Consider the following 13783-nt stretch of genomic DNA (forward strand, 5'->3'; position numbering starts at 1 on the left):
CAGTTATATTCCTGAAAAAAAATTCAGTGGCAATTAAATCCAAATCATGTAGCACAAAGGTGTATAATGATGATAGATCTAACATAATCCACATATAATCCTCCTTCCAATCACATTTTTCCAACACACTCAACTCATACAGTGTCTCTCACATATGACTGTAAACATGGCACCATGGGCTTTAGTAAATGAGCCACATACTCTGATAGCTTTGTCTTTAAAGACCCTATGCCAGACACAATTGGTCTCCCGGGGGGGAGGTCATTTAAGTTTGTATGAATCTTAGGTAAATGGTAAAATATTGCTATTTTAGGAATCTGATATCTGTTAAAGCTCATATTCAGATGTATTAAAAATCCCCTGATTCTTATCTTTCACAATCAGGTTCTCATATTCCTTTTAAATCTTTATGTTGGATCTCTCTCTAGAGGTTTGTATGTATTTTTGTCATTTAAAAGCTTCTTTTAAATTTAGTTACCCTGTGCTTGTGAGGGATAGAATACAGATCTTAGAATAATCTCTGTATAATTACTGTTAATTATACAGAGATTAAACCAAGATCGGTATTCTATCGGTAATAAAGGGATTATCTATCTTTTTCAATTATAACATTTTTGAGTAAACTGTCTTTTTAAGGATATGGTTACCTTTTCCACCCACAAGTGAACCATATAATATCGAGTTATATATCGATTTGCAGAAGTTTATAAGGAAACTTACCTTATAAAGGTTTTTGTTTAAAAATAAAAGCAATAAAAGTAACAATGACTCTTTTGAAGATAAATTAGATTATGAAATTTGCTGTTAGACGAATTCATGAGTTTAAAGGTCTTGGAGAGTTTGGAAAAGGAGAGGTTGTTTATGGAATTACAGACAGTGAAAGAAAATCTGGTAGAAATCATGAAGGATTTGGAGTTGGAGTCAGCTATTACCTGTGTAAATTTTGAAATGACCCACATTGAAAAAGATCCTGAAGGGCGCTACTTACTACTAGTAGGTTTACTATATGGTCATCACATCACATTGGCAACAATTTACACCCCTTACTAAGCCCAAAACACATTTCTCAAAAAAGTAGCCAACCTGATCTTAGATCATGCTAAAGGAATAGTGTATTTAGCAGGGGACTTCAATCTTTCAATGGATCCCTCTCTGGCATTACGCTTAAAACAACATTACTATGAGGAAAGTAACAAACCAGGAAAGATGTTAGCAAGAACCCTCAGGAGAAAACAACTGAACGCATACATATACTCCATCAAGACAAAAGAAGGTCTGCAATTAAAAAATAGTACACAAATAGCAGAAGCTTTTCGAACATACTACAATACACTTTAAAATATTAAAAGCGACCAAGCATATACCCCACAACAATTGATAATAACACAAAAAAGAGCGCACACTGATAACTACTTGCAAGGATTAGGTCTACTTACATTAGATAGAGATGCAACTAAATTCTTAGATTCCCCAATAAATAAAGATGAGCTACACCAAGCCTTAAAATATATACTATTAGGGAAGAGTCCAGGCCCGGATGGGTTTTCCCTAAGCTAATATAAAACATTTAATGATGCACTATCCCCACAGATGCTAAATTTGTTTAACAGCTTACAAGATGACCCACTATTCTCGAAGAACCTACTAGAGGCCCACATAACAGTAATACCTAAACCAGGTAAACCAGCTAATAGCCCTAAAAACTTCAGGCCCATCTCTTTATTAAACTCAGATATGAAAATTAGCAAAATTCCTAGCCAACCGCTTAAACAAATACCTTTCCCGGTAAATCTCAACAGACCAGGTGGGCTTTGTCCCCGGTAGAGAGGCTAGAGATAATACCAAGGAGGTTCTACAACTAATAACTCACACACAGAGGGAATCCCTATGGCCTTATTCTCAACTGACACAGAGAAGGCCTTTGACAGAGTGGATTGGCTTTTCCTGCGTTGGACGATGGAAGTTATGGGTTTCATTGAACCCTTATTGAACATGACCTTTGCATTATAGTCGACCACTAATGAAAGAGTCAGATTGAATGGATCATTATCTGAGCCCATCTTGATAAGCAATATCACTAGACAGGGTTGTCCCCTCTCCCCACTATTATTCGCCTTGTCCATAGAGGTTCTAGCCCAAAAAGTCAGTAATAATAATAAGATAAAGGGACTTAAAATTGGAGACACTGAGTACAAACAAGCACTTTACGCGGACAATGTCCTCTACACATTAACAAAAATGGAGACCTCAATCCCTGAATTATTATCTGAGCTGAAAGATTATGGGAAAGCCTCAAATTTTCTCCTCAATTTGACTAAATCAGAGGTCTTAAACATAAACTCACAACATCACCATATCCAACAGCTACGCTCTAACTTTAATATAGCAATTGCACATAAGAAACTTATATACCTGGGCATATACCTCACATCAGCATACCAAAACCTTCATAAATATAATTATATAACAATTAATAATGATATTACCAGAGACCTATCATCGTGGAAGAATAAACCACTCTCATGGCTAGGCCGCATAGGGGTTATAAAAATCAATATTCTCCCCTGAATACTCTACCTCTTGCAAACAGTTCCAATAACACTCCCGATAGGTTACTTATCCCAACTACCAAAAGATCAATCAATTTATATTGGCAGACATAAAGAATCCCAAGGAGAACCATGTATCTCCCACGAGATAGAGGAGGATTGGTGGTACCAGATCTGACGGCATATAGAATGGCTATACAACTCCAACACATTGTTGAATGGTCCCATAACAATAATTATAAGGCCTGGGTACACCTTGATAGACAAATCTTTAAGCTAAATAATGTGGGCACATTAGCCTGGACATCTCCTCAAAAAAGAACTAAAACCATAAGCAACTACCCATTGACTGAGGAGGTCCTGACTGAGTGGGACAAAACATTAGCGACATGTACACATATATCATCAAGACACTCTGTACTACCCATCATTGAGAACACTGATCTCCCCTACTGCCACCATAAAAATGCAATGAGCCTTCTCTAAGGTTATAGGGACTAACATTATAGACAACAGTAAAATAAAATTGCATGCTTAACTACAGGAATGCCACGAAGAGTTATTTTCATCCTGGCTTAATTACAACCAACTCAAGCACTACATATCTCATCACAAAAATAAGTAAGAGCTGGGTAGGGACACCACTCCCTTCGAGAATCTTTGCATAATAAACGCTCTCCCACAACACCTAATATCCATGATATATAAGATGATACTGATACCAGAAGCCTCAACACTCCGCTCATACACAAATGCCTAGAGCAGAGAGATGGATGTAGAAAACAACTCTAGCTCTTGGCTCAAACCATTCAGATTGGCAAAACAATCCTCTGTATCGGCAAACATTCAAGAAACACACCTCAAACTGCCTAGCAGATGGTACTTAACTCCTGTTAGGCTACACAAGATATTCCCTTCCTTGAATACAATGTGCTGGAGAGGATGTGGGGTCGAGGGAACTCTACTCCACATATGGTGGTCCTGTCTGGAGCTGAGAAGCTTCTGAACGGAGGGTCTGGACATGTCAGAGAAACTGAACATAGACATCCCTAATACCCCTGAAATTGTTCTTTTCCACTCATTGCCCAAGATAAAAGATGAATCTAAACTAGCTCTTCTACTGATTATGCTCACAGGAGCTTAAAAACGTATCCCCAAAAAGTGGAAGGCACAAAATTTACCAACCATACCAGAATGGCAAGCACAAGTTAACGACTTACTTATATTAGAGAGATACCACTACTTGAAAACCCAAAAATTAGAAACCCATGAAATAATGCTGTCTATATGGAATAACACACTCTAAACTAGCTACACATAAACCCCCGGAAATCCCTGCCTGGGAAGCATGGGCCAGGATTTACCCCCCTTTTTTTCTTTTTTCCTCTTCCCTTCCCTACCCTTCCCTCTACTTCTTCTAGCTATTCTAACTCCCCTTGCTCTCATTATTAAACGACAGCTAGCTGAGGAATAATAGTCTCTACCGTACAAAGATTATACTTTTGTTACATGAGATAAAACCCAAAAATGCAAGCTCAAGAATGGGAACACAGGATTTACAACATAAAAGACTTGAACATTTACTCATCCTCAAGTTCTATGTTCCCAATATCCAGTAAAAGTGTAATAACATGCATTACATGGACAATGTCTTGACCTATGTCTGATAATTATTGAAAAATGAAACAGTTATGTATAACTCCTTGAACTGCTCAATCAATGTATGTCACTTTGAAAATTTCTTTAATAAAGCTTGTTTGGAAAAAAATAAATTAAAATACACTGAGATAAGAGGCTGTCTTCAACAACTGAGAAATCAGTTTGAGCATGCCTAGGTTTAGCTGTCAACAAAGAATAACAAAGGAACAAAGAAAATTTTATGATAAAAGTAAATTGGAAAGTTGTTTAACCCCTTAACCCAAATAGACGTATATATACACCATGCAGTTCTTAGCCTATCGTACCGCATGACGTATATATATACAATGAAGCTTCAAGAAGCTCCAGCAGTTTAAGCTGTAAAGTGATAGCAGAAATGCTAAAAAATTCTCTGGTATTTTATGCAAGTCATGGTAACGAAGGGGTTAAAATGGTATGTCCTATCTTACTCATGAAAGTTTAATTTTGACTTGACTGTCCCTTTAACAAACTCTCCACATCCTGACTTAGAGGTCTAGACAATATATTAAAAAGCTTCTATTGATATCGGTCTAAACATATTTTTCTCTCTCTCTTTACTTTTTTGTCTCTGACCTCCAATCCTCCTCGACATTCTTGTTCTTTCTTTTGCTCCCCGTTTTCGATTTCGGTTATTCTGGGAGATTCTCTCCCCTAAAACAAAATCTCCCTAATCTGACTCCTAACGACCTTAAAATAGCTCCCAATTTCATTAGATTGTTCTTTCTCGCAACCTTTATTTTTTGTAGCCTCTCTAATATTAGGTCTAGTTCCCAACGTTTCACAAGTATTCTCCTCTCAAATTCAGGTCTCTTCTTTATAGAAGTGTCTATTACATGCAGTTATATTAAAATTGGTGTATACTTTCCCTTTAATTTGTAACTTTGCTAATTTTTTCAATTTATTAAATAACAATTTAACATTGTTTAAAACCATACCTAGGTAGGCTCAGGAGTAATAGTGCACTGCCGGATGCTAGCTGATGATTGGTGATTGCACACATATATGTGTCTTGTCTTTGGCTCACTAGATGTGTCCAACTAGGTCCCAGAAGTGCATTGTTGCTCTGGTGCTGAATTTAACTATGCGCTTAACCATTTTGCAGGAGTTAAACACATAGTTATATGGAAGAAACGGTGTGTGAAGTACAGGGGGTGGCAGATGAAGCATTAGCTGAGAGTGCCAGGTTTGTAACTGACAATGTGAGGTTTTGTGTAGTTGGGGAAGAGCAAGATGCCTAATGCAGAGGAAAGAGTATTGTTATAGTGGGTTCTAGCAAGATCAGGGGAGGATATTGTGGAAGTGTGGGGGAGGAGATGTTGAATAAGTTTGGAAAATTGGAGAGGATCCACAGTTTGCAGATTTCTACAGGTGCGAGGAGGAGAAGTAGGTTTAGCCTGTATATTAAGATTATAAGTGAGCAGGTGGTGGTCTGAAATGGGAACTGGTGACGGGTGACATCAGATATAGAGCATAGGTAGGAGGATCAATAGAGTGTCCATCACGGTGAGTAGAGAAGCAGGTGGATTGTAAGAGACTGAAGGATTTTGTTTGTGAGAAAAGTTTAGAGGCAGCAGGGGCAGATGGGTTATAAATGGGGATACTAAAGTCCCCCAGAATTAGAGCAGGAATATTTGGTAAAAGTGAGGAAGCCAGGAGGCAAAGTTGTCAAGGAATTGGGAGGTTGGTCCAGGAGAGCAATAGATGACTGCCACTCTGAGGGAGAGGGGGAGAACAGGTTAATGCATTGAACTTGAAAGTAGGAAAAGGAGAGTGATGGGAGCGGAGGCAGGTACTGATAGGAGCTGATAGGAGCTGGAGGGGGAGAGCAAGATTCCAACACCGCCACCATGTCTTTCCCCTGGCCTAAGGGTATGGCTAAAGTGGAGACCACCGTGTGTGAGAGCAGCAATGGAAGCAGTGTCAGAAGAAGTTTTTGCTAGAAGATTGAAAGCGTTGGAAACAAACAGGTTGTGAATGGTTGTAAGTTTGTTGCAGACAGAGCTATTGTTCCAGAGAGCACAAGAAAAGACAGGGGATAAGCACTGTGAGTTAATGGAGATGAGATTGTTAAGATTGCGTGATTTTTTACTGTGGTAGATTGAGTGTGGAAGTGTGGTGATTGCTGCAGGGCCAGGGTTAGTAGAGATGTCACCAGCAGCAAGCAGTAGTAGAAGTGACAAAATGTCATGGTGCACCCCCCTTTAATCCATAGCAAGGATCCTTTTAGTGGGCTTACTAAACAGTTTAACAGTCCTGTCTAACCGTGAACTGTCCAGCTAATCTGGTTACCAGTGAAATAAACATTTGACAGCAAAATATTGTATATAACAAGCATTTGTCTCTCTTACCAGTTTCTCTCTGAAAACTGTTAGCAGTAATTGTCAAGTTTTACCTCCCTGGTATCTGCCTGCTGAATGAGAGAGAGACTGCTAGCCACAGACCTGCCCATAAAGCCCCACACTGATTAAATGTGAGACAGGTGTGTGAACTGCACTAGAGAGTTAGCCCATACATTATATATACAAAAGAGGCCACAGAATTAGGCAGAGAACTTAGAGAGAGAGGATATAGCACTAATATAATTAAGGATGCGTGACTCTCAGTGGCCCAGATGGATTGGAAAGCTGTGCCAAAAGACAAGAAAGTAACCAGTCCCAGACGCAAACATGAAGAGACTAAGGAAATACAGTTTGTCACTCAATATTCAAATCAGTATAAAGAGGCGTGTGACATTATCAAATAGCATCTTCCTTTATTGTCTGCTGGAGATTGCTTTCGGAATTAATCCTTAGAAGCATGTACGTTTTTCTTATAGGAGAAGAAGAACACTTGGTAATATTGTGTCACCATCTGTTCCTATTTCTCAGTTTATTTGATTGAATGCCAACAATGTCATCTACAATACATTGGCAAAACCTTACGAGAAGTAAGATCCCAAATCAGGGAACATCTTTCAAGTATCACTGTAGATACTGAATGGAGTAGGAAAAGAGGAGAAATTATTACCCATAACCAAACATTTTATTGACAAACATACACTTAGTACTGACTTTTTCAGGTGGACAGTTGTAGAAAAAGTCTCCCTCTCTGTCAGAGGTGGGGACCTGGATAAGATCTTAAGCAAAAGAGAAGTATATTGGATATATCATTTGAAAACTAGAAATCTTATGAGGTTTTAATTCTAGATTTGATCTAATTAATTATTGGCAATAGGCATATCAAAAAATATAAAAAATGAAAAAACCAACATTAAGTTTTCATTTTGCATTTTATAACTTTATATCTAATTTCTGGATAATATAAATACTCCAATATATGGGCATTACTAAGAGAGTTTCATATATATATATCTTAATAGATAAACATATTTTTCCAAATTTAGGTTTAGAGATGTTATACATTTGTTACACAAATATAGCACATTAGTTCCCTTTTCCACAGGTCTACACACCTTGCAATAGGGGTTTTTGGACCAAAAAATGGACTTAATCGTGTCATGACGTTACCTGAGACCTCCTTTGTGGAATGTACATCTTAGTTCCCCACTCATAGTAATGAGGTACACTACAAAGTCACTGTTAGAAGAGAATAGGTTTATTTAAGGTGAGTTATGCAAATTTTCAGAGGTTACAATACATTTTAAAGAAAATACTTTGGTAGGCATATGTCCACAACATTAGGGGCTATATACTTGTTTATATTTAACCCCTTGCACATTGAGCCCGTCAAAGATCCTATAATCCAAAAGTTTTGAATGTAACATGAGAATTGGTTTTGTCTGCGAATAAGGGGCTTAGTTTCTATACAAAATACTTTTGTAGGCATATGTCCACAACATTAGGGGCTATATACTCTGTTTCATTTTTAAAAATGTTAGTTACTAGAGATTGTCACATTTATTTGAGTATAATCCACATATATATTTAAGGCTATTACACAGAACCTTAGAATATGTTAGACAATTTGATATAGGCATTTAATCATAGGTTACATAGCCTGAATATATCAGATAGTAGTTACCATGTAAAGGGTTAAACTGAAGGTGCGAGCTTCAAGACAAGTGTTTTTAATTAAGTAGAGTAGTACCTGTAGTGACGTCATTGAACAGGGCCGAAGACTACAAGGGGTGCAACAATGCAAGATGTACACTGCACGTGCACTGACAGCACGTTTTCAGTTTGGAGGAACGAGATACACCAAGAGAACCGAGAGTCAAAGTACCACAGTGGTGGTTGTTCCGGTCCCAAAATTGTGGATTTTGCAGCGAGGTGAGAGATCGGCTTGTTGCTGACACGCACACAAGGGAATTCAGCCTGGTAAACAGAGAGGACGAAAACAATCGTTGTTTATATTTAATCCCTTGCACACTGAGCCCGTCAAAGATCCTAAGATCTGAAAGATTTGAATGTAACTTGAGAATTGGTTTTGTCTGCGAATAAGGGACTTAGTTTCTATACAAAATACTTTTGTAGGCATATGTCCACAACATTAGGGGCTATATACTCCGTTACGTTTTTCAACGTTAGTTACTAGAGATTAATGTCAAATTTATTTGAGTATAATCCACATATATATTTAAGGCTGTTACACAGAACCTTAGAACATATTAGACAATTTGATATAGGCATTTAATCATAGGTTACATAGCCTGAATATATCGGTTAGTAGTTACCATGTAAAGGGTTAAACTGAAGGTGCGAGCTTCAAGACAAGTGTTTTTAATTAAGTAATTAGAATGGTTATGTATTTATGGGCTGTTAGGACAAAGCATCCACAGGTCTATGAGTACGGCTCAGAAGAGCTGAAACGGTTAGACTGGGATGTCTTTGTCAGCATTGCACCTCATCCGGCTTGTATGCCGTTGTTTTTAAGTTTTCAATAAACGTACTATTTTTTACTGGAACTCTGTCTGGATGCCTTCTTCGTTTTTGCTTGAGATATATATATATATATATATATATATATATATATATATATATATATATATATATATATATATATATATATATATATATATATATGTGTGTGTATTTATGTATTTATATGTGTGTGTATATGTATTTACAGTCATAAATACATATATATATATATATATATATATATATATATATATATATATATATATATATATATATATATATATATATATATTAGTGCTTTGAAACCCTTTGCAGTCAAGTAGTTGGAAACATGAAAAATCATATTTATGCAATATTCATATGTAATAAAGTGTTTAACTGTTTGTACTGTAAATATTTCACTATTTTCATCACATAAGGGAATATGTTTTTAGTAGTTTAAACTGTATATTCCTATATATATCTGTATATATCTATACCTATATATAATCATATATAAGTATAAACATCAGATATATATAGAGAAATATTAATTTAAGAATAAATAGAACATATTCTGCTATGTGAAGACCATTGCATGTAAAATATTAATATTTCATGTTGAGTTAGCGCACTTGGTAAAATGTGATCGGTTTGTGCCCGAGTATGGGTTTTAGGTTTTTTCAACTTGTCTATGAAGGAATACGTTAATGCGTTTGCGATATTCAAAGTTCTTTTTTTTTGGTTAGTTCTTGTGTGAAAACTTTTTACTTTCAACTTGTAATATATGTGCTACCTGATGCGTGCAAAAAAAGCGTATTTCTAGCAAAGATAAAGCATGAGTTATAGCACTAGCGCGTTACTTGTAAATCTAGCCCACAATCCATTTCCTCATTTAAAATTATTATTTAAAACTGACATTTTCAGTGCAGATGGTTAAATGTTTCTGAAATTTCTAAGCACTTTCAGGACCTTTTACGTATAATTATTATTGAACTTCAACTGTTATGACGTAAAATATTCTCATCTTTATGGCATAGAGTAAAAGTTAAGGCTTACTAATCCTTAAAAAAACATACTTATCTACCTTAGAGAGACCTGATTCACTCAATATGCTTCAATAAGTTTCCAAGTCTTCAAGATCCAATGTTATGGATGATAATGTATAATATTATTATTATTTTTGTTATTATCAGGTATCTATAGAGTGCCAACAGATTCCGCAGCGCTATAAACATAGGCGGTATACAAGATAACATTTATAGGGATCAAATGGGTAGAGGGCCCTGTCGAGAGATACACTGTTGTAGTCGGCTCTTATAAAGGCGCTCTACAAACAGCTGGGCTCATAGGCTTACATTCTAAGGGGTTTAAGGGGAAAGCAAAGGAGTTAGGAAAGGTTAGTGTAGGTTGTATGCATTCATGAATAGTAGAGTCTTTAGGGAGAGCATGAAGCTGTTAAAACTAGGGGAGAGTCTTGTGGAGCGAGGAAGGGAGTCCCACAACCTGGGAGCCATTCTGGAGAAGTCCTGTAAACGGGAAAGTGAGGATGTAACAAGAGAGGAGGAGAGGAGGAAATTGTGAGCAGAGCAAAGGGGACGAGAGGGAGAGTATCTGGAGAAAAGGTCCAAAATGTAGGGGGGAGCAGTGCAGTTGAGGGCTTTGTATGTCAGAGTGAGGATTTTGTGTTTAGTCCTGCAGGCAAGAGGAAGCCAGTGAAGGGATTGGCAGAGAGGTGTAGCAGATGAAGAGCGACGTGTAAGAAAGGTGTGCCATTCATTATGGATTGTAAAGGAGCTAGGCGGCACCTAGGTAGACTAGAGAGGACTGAGTTGCAATAGTCGACAAGAAAGGATGAGAGAGTGGATTAAAATATTAGTTGTGTCTTGTGTAAGGAAATGTCTAATTTTAGATATGTTTTTAAGGTGGAAGCGGCAGGCTTTAGCCAAGGACTGAATGTGAGGAGTGAAAGAAAGGTCTGAGTCAAGTGTGACCCCAAGACATCAGGTATGCGGGGTAGGGATAATGATAGAATTATCAACAGTTATAGAAAATTGGGTAGTGGAGATTTTGGAAGAAAGGGGAAAAATAAGGAGTTCAGTTTTGGAGAGATTTAGCTTAAGGTAGTGAGAGGACATCCAAGATGAGATATGAGAAGGACAGTTAGTGACACAGGTTAGTAAGGAAGGGGGTAGGTCTGGTGCAGAAATGTAGATTTGGGTGTCATTAGCATACAAATGGTATTGAACCTGTGGGACTTTATTAAGGAACCTAATGATGACGTGTAGATTGAAAAGAGAAGGGGACCGAAGACAGAGTTTTGAGGTACCCCAACAGAAAGTGGTAACGGGGCAGAGGATGCTCCAGAGAAGGCTACACTAAAGGAACGGTTAGATAGATAGGAAGAGAACCACGAGAGAGCTGTGTCACAGATGCCGAAGGATTGGAGCAAAAAAGGGTGGCCGACAGTGTCAACGGCTGCAGACAGACCAAGGAGGATAAGCAGAGAGAAGTGGCATTTGGATTTTGCTGTAAGTAGGTCATTGGTAACCTTGACAATGGCTGTCTCTGTGGAGTGATGGGGATGAAATCCAGATTGGAGTGGGTCAAGAAGAGAGAGTTTAGTGTAAGGAAATGGGACAGACGTGCATACACTAGCTTTGAGGCAAGAGGGAGTAGGGAAATAGGGCGGTAGTTGGATAGGGAGGTTGGATCGAGAGAAGGTTTTTTGAGGATAGGTGTGACCAGTGCATGTTTTAGAGATGAGGGAAAAATACCAGGGCTGAGGGAGAGGTTGAAAATGTGTGCGAGTATAGGGGTTAGGGTAGAAGAGAGGGAAGGGAGTAGCTGTGAGGGTATGGGGTCGAGGGGACAGATAGTGAGGTGGGATTAAAGTATAAGGGCAGAAACTTATTTCTCTGTAACAGGGGCAAAATAGCTAAATTTATGGCTATTTGGGTTTTGGATGATTGTGAGCTTTTGAGGGGGTGGGAGATTGGTAGTATGTTGAGAGCTGATTTCATTCATTTCTGATGGAGCCAATTTTGTTATTGAAGTGGCTTGCAAAATCTTGAGATGAGAGAAAAGTTGTATTAGGATGTGGGGTGGGCGGAATGTGGAAAACAGACGTTTTCGGTTAGAGGAAAGAGTAGAGATGAGAGTAGAGAAGTATTGTTGCTTATAAAGATTAAGGGCAGAATAGTAGAATCTCATGATGAACTTGTAGTGAAGAAAGTCAGCTGAACTCAGAGATTTTCTCCAGTGTCGCTCAGCAGTATGGGAACATCTGCATAGGTACAGGGTCAGAGGAGTATGCCAGGGCTGAGGATGAGAGTGTGGTTTCTGAGCTATGGTAAGTGGGACTAGATTGTCAATGACCGATGTAAGGGTGGAGTTATAGTGGCAGATAGCTTGGCCAGGGCAGGAAAATGAGGGGATGGAAGAGAGGAGAGGTTCGAGAGAGCTAGCGAGCTGTTGCTGATCTAATGACTTAGTGCTGCTGTGAAGTTTGGTGTGAAGGGTAGAGGGAGAGGGAGTTGTACGGAGGGTTGTGATGTTGCAAGTGAGGAGATGATGGTCAGAAAGAGGAAAAGGGAAATTTGTGAAATTTGAGATAGTGCATCGATAGCTGAATATCAGATCAAGGGAGTGACCGTCTTTGTGAGTGGGAGAGTCAGCCCATTGTGACAGGCCAAAAGAGGAAGGGAGTTGCAGAAGTTGTTTTGCAGATGAGGCAGTGGGATTGTCAAGAGGGATGTTGAAGTCGCTAAGAATGAGGGCAGATGTGTCTGAGGAAAGGAAATAAGGAAGCCAGGCAGCAATTTGATCTAAAAATTGAGTGGAGGAGCCAGGAGGGCAGTATATGACTGCAACACGTATAGAGATGGGAGAGAATAAACAAATCATGTGTGCTTCAAATGAAGAAAATGTGAGAGAAGAGAAGGGCTGTATTTGTTGAAAGGTGCAACGAGAGGAAAGTAAAATACCAACACCTCCTCCTTGTCTATTGCCAGACCTAGGAGTGTGGCTGAAGTTGAGACCCCCATGTGACAGTGCAGCAGTGGATGCTGTGTCTGAAGCAGAGAGCCAGGTTTCTGTAAGAGCCAGAAGGTTGAGAGAGCGGGAGATAAAGAGTTCATTGAGAGAAGTGAGCTTGTTGTAAACAGAGCTAGCGTTTCAGAGTGCACAAGTGAAGGGGGTGGCGGCTTTAGATGCAAGTGGAATGACAATAAGGTTATCAGAGTATATTTTAAGTCTATTGAAAGGCACACATGGATGTGCAAGGCTAGGAAGTTGTGGGGGACCTGGATAAGGCGACATGTCACCAGCAGCCAGTATGAGCAAGAGGAAGAGTGACATGAGATGAGATGCAGAATTGCAGTAATGTGACTGTTTTTGGGAGAGAGAGTCTTTAGGAATGTGTAAAGTTCATGAATACAAAAGTAAGGTGAGGTTAAGAGAGATGGGCTAATGAACAGTGCAGGTGGTGACAAAGAAGGAGTAATTCAATAAAGTAGTTTGTTATAGAGACAAAAGGTAGCAAAAAGGAATCTGAAGATATTGAGCATTATTACAAACACAGTATTACCACTAAACTATTATTATTATAATCGGTTATTTGTAGAGCGCCAACAGATTCCGCAGCACTATAAACATAGGCGAAAGAAAAGGAAACATTTATAGGGATCAGACGGGAAGAGGGCCCTGCCGAGAGTC

This window comes from Bombina bombina, chromosome 8, assembly GCF_027579735.1.
Source record: "Bombina bombina isolate aBomBom1 chromosome 8, aBomBom1.pri, whole genome shotgun sequence".
Lineage (NCBI taxonomy): Eukaryota > Metazoa > Chordata > Amphibia > Anura > Bombinatoridae > Bombina > Bombina bombina.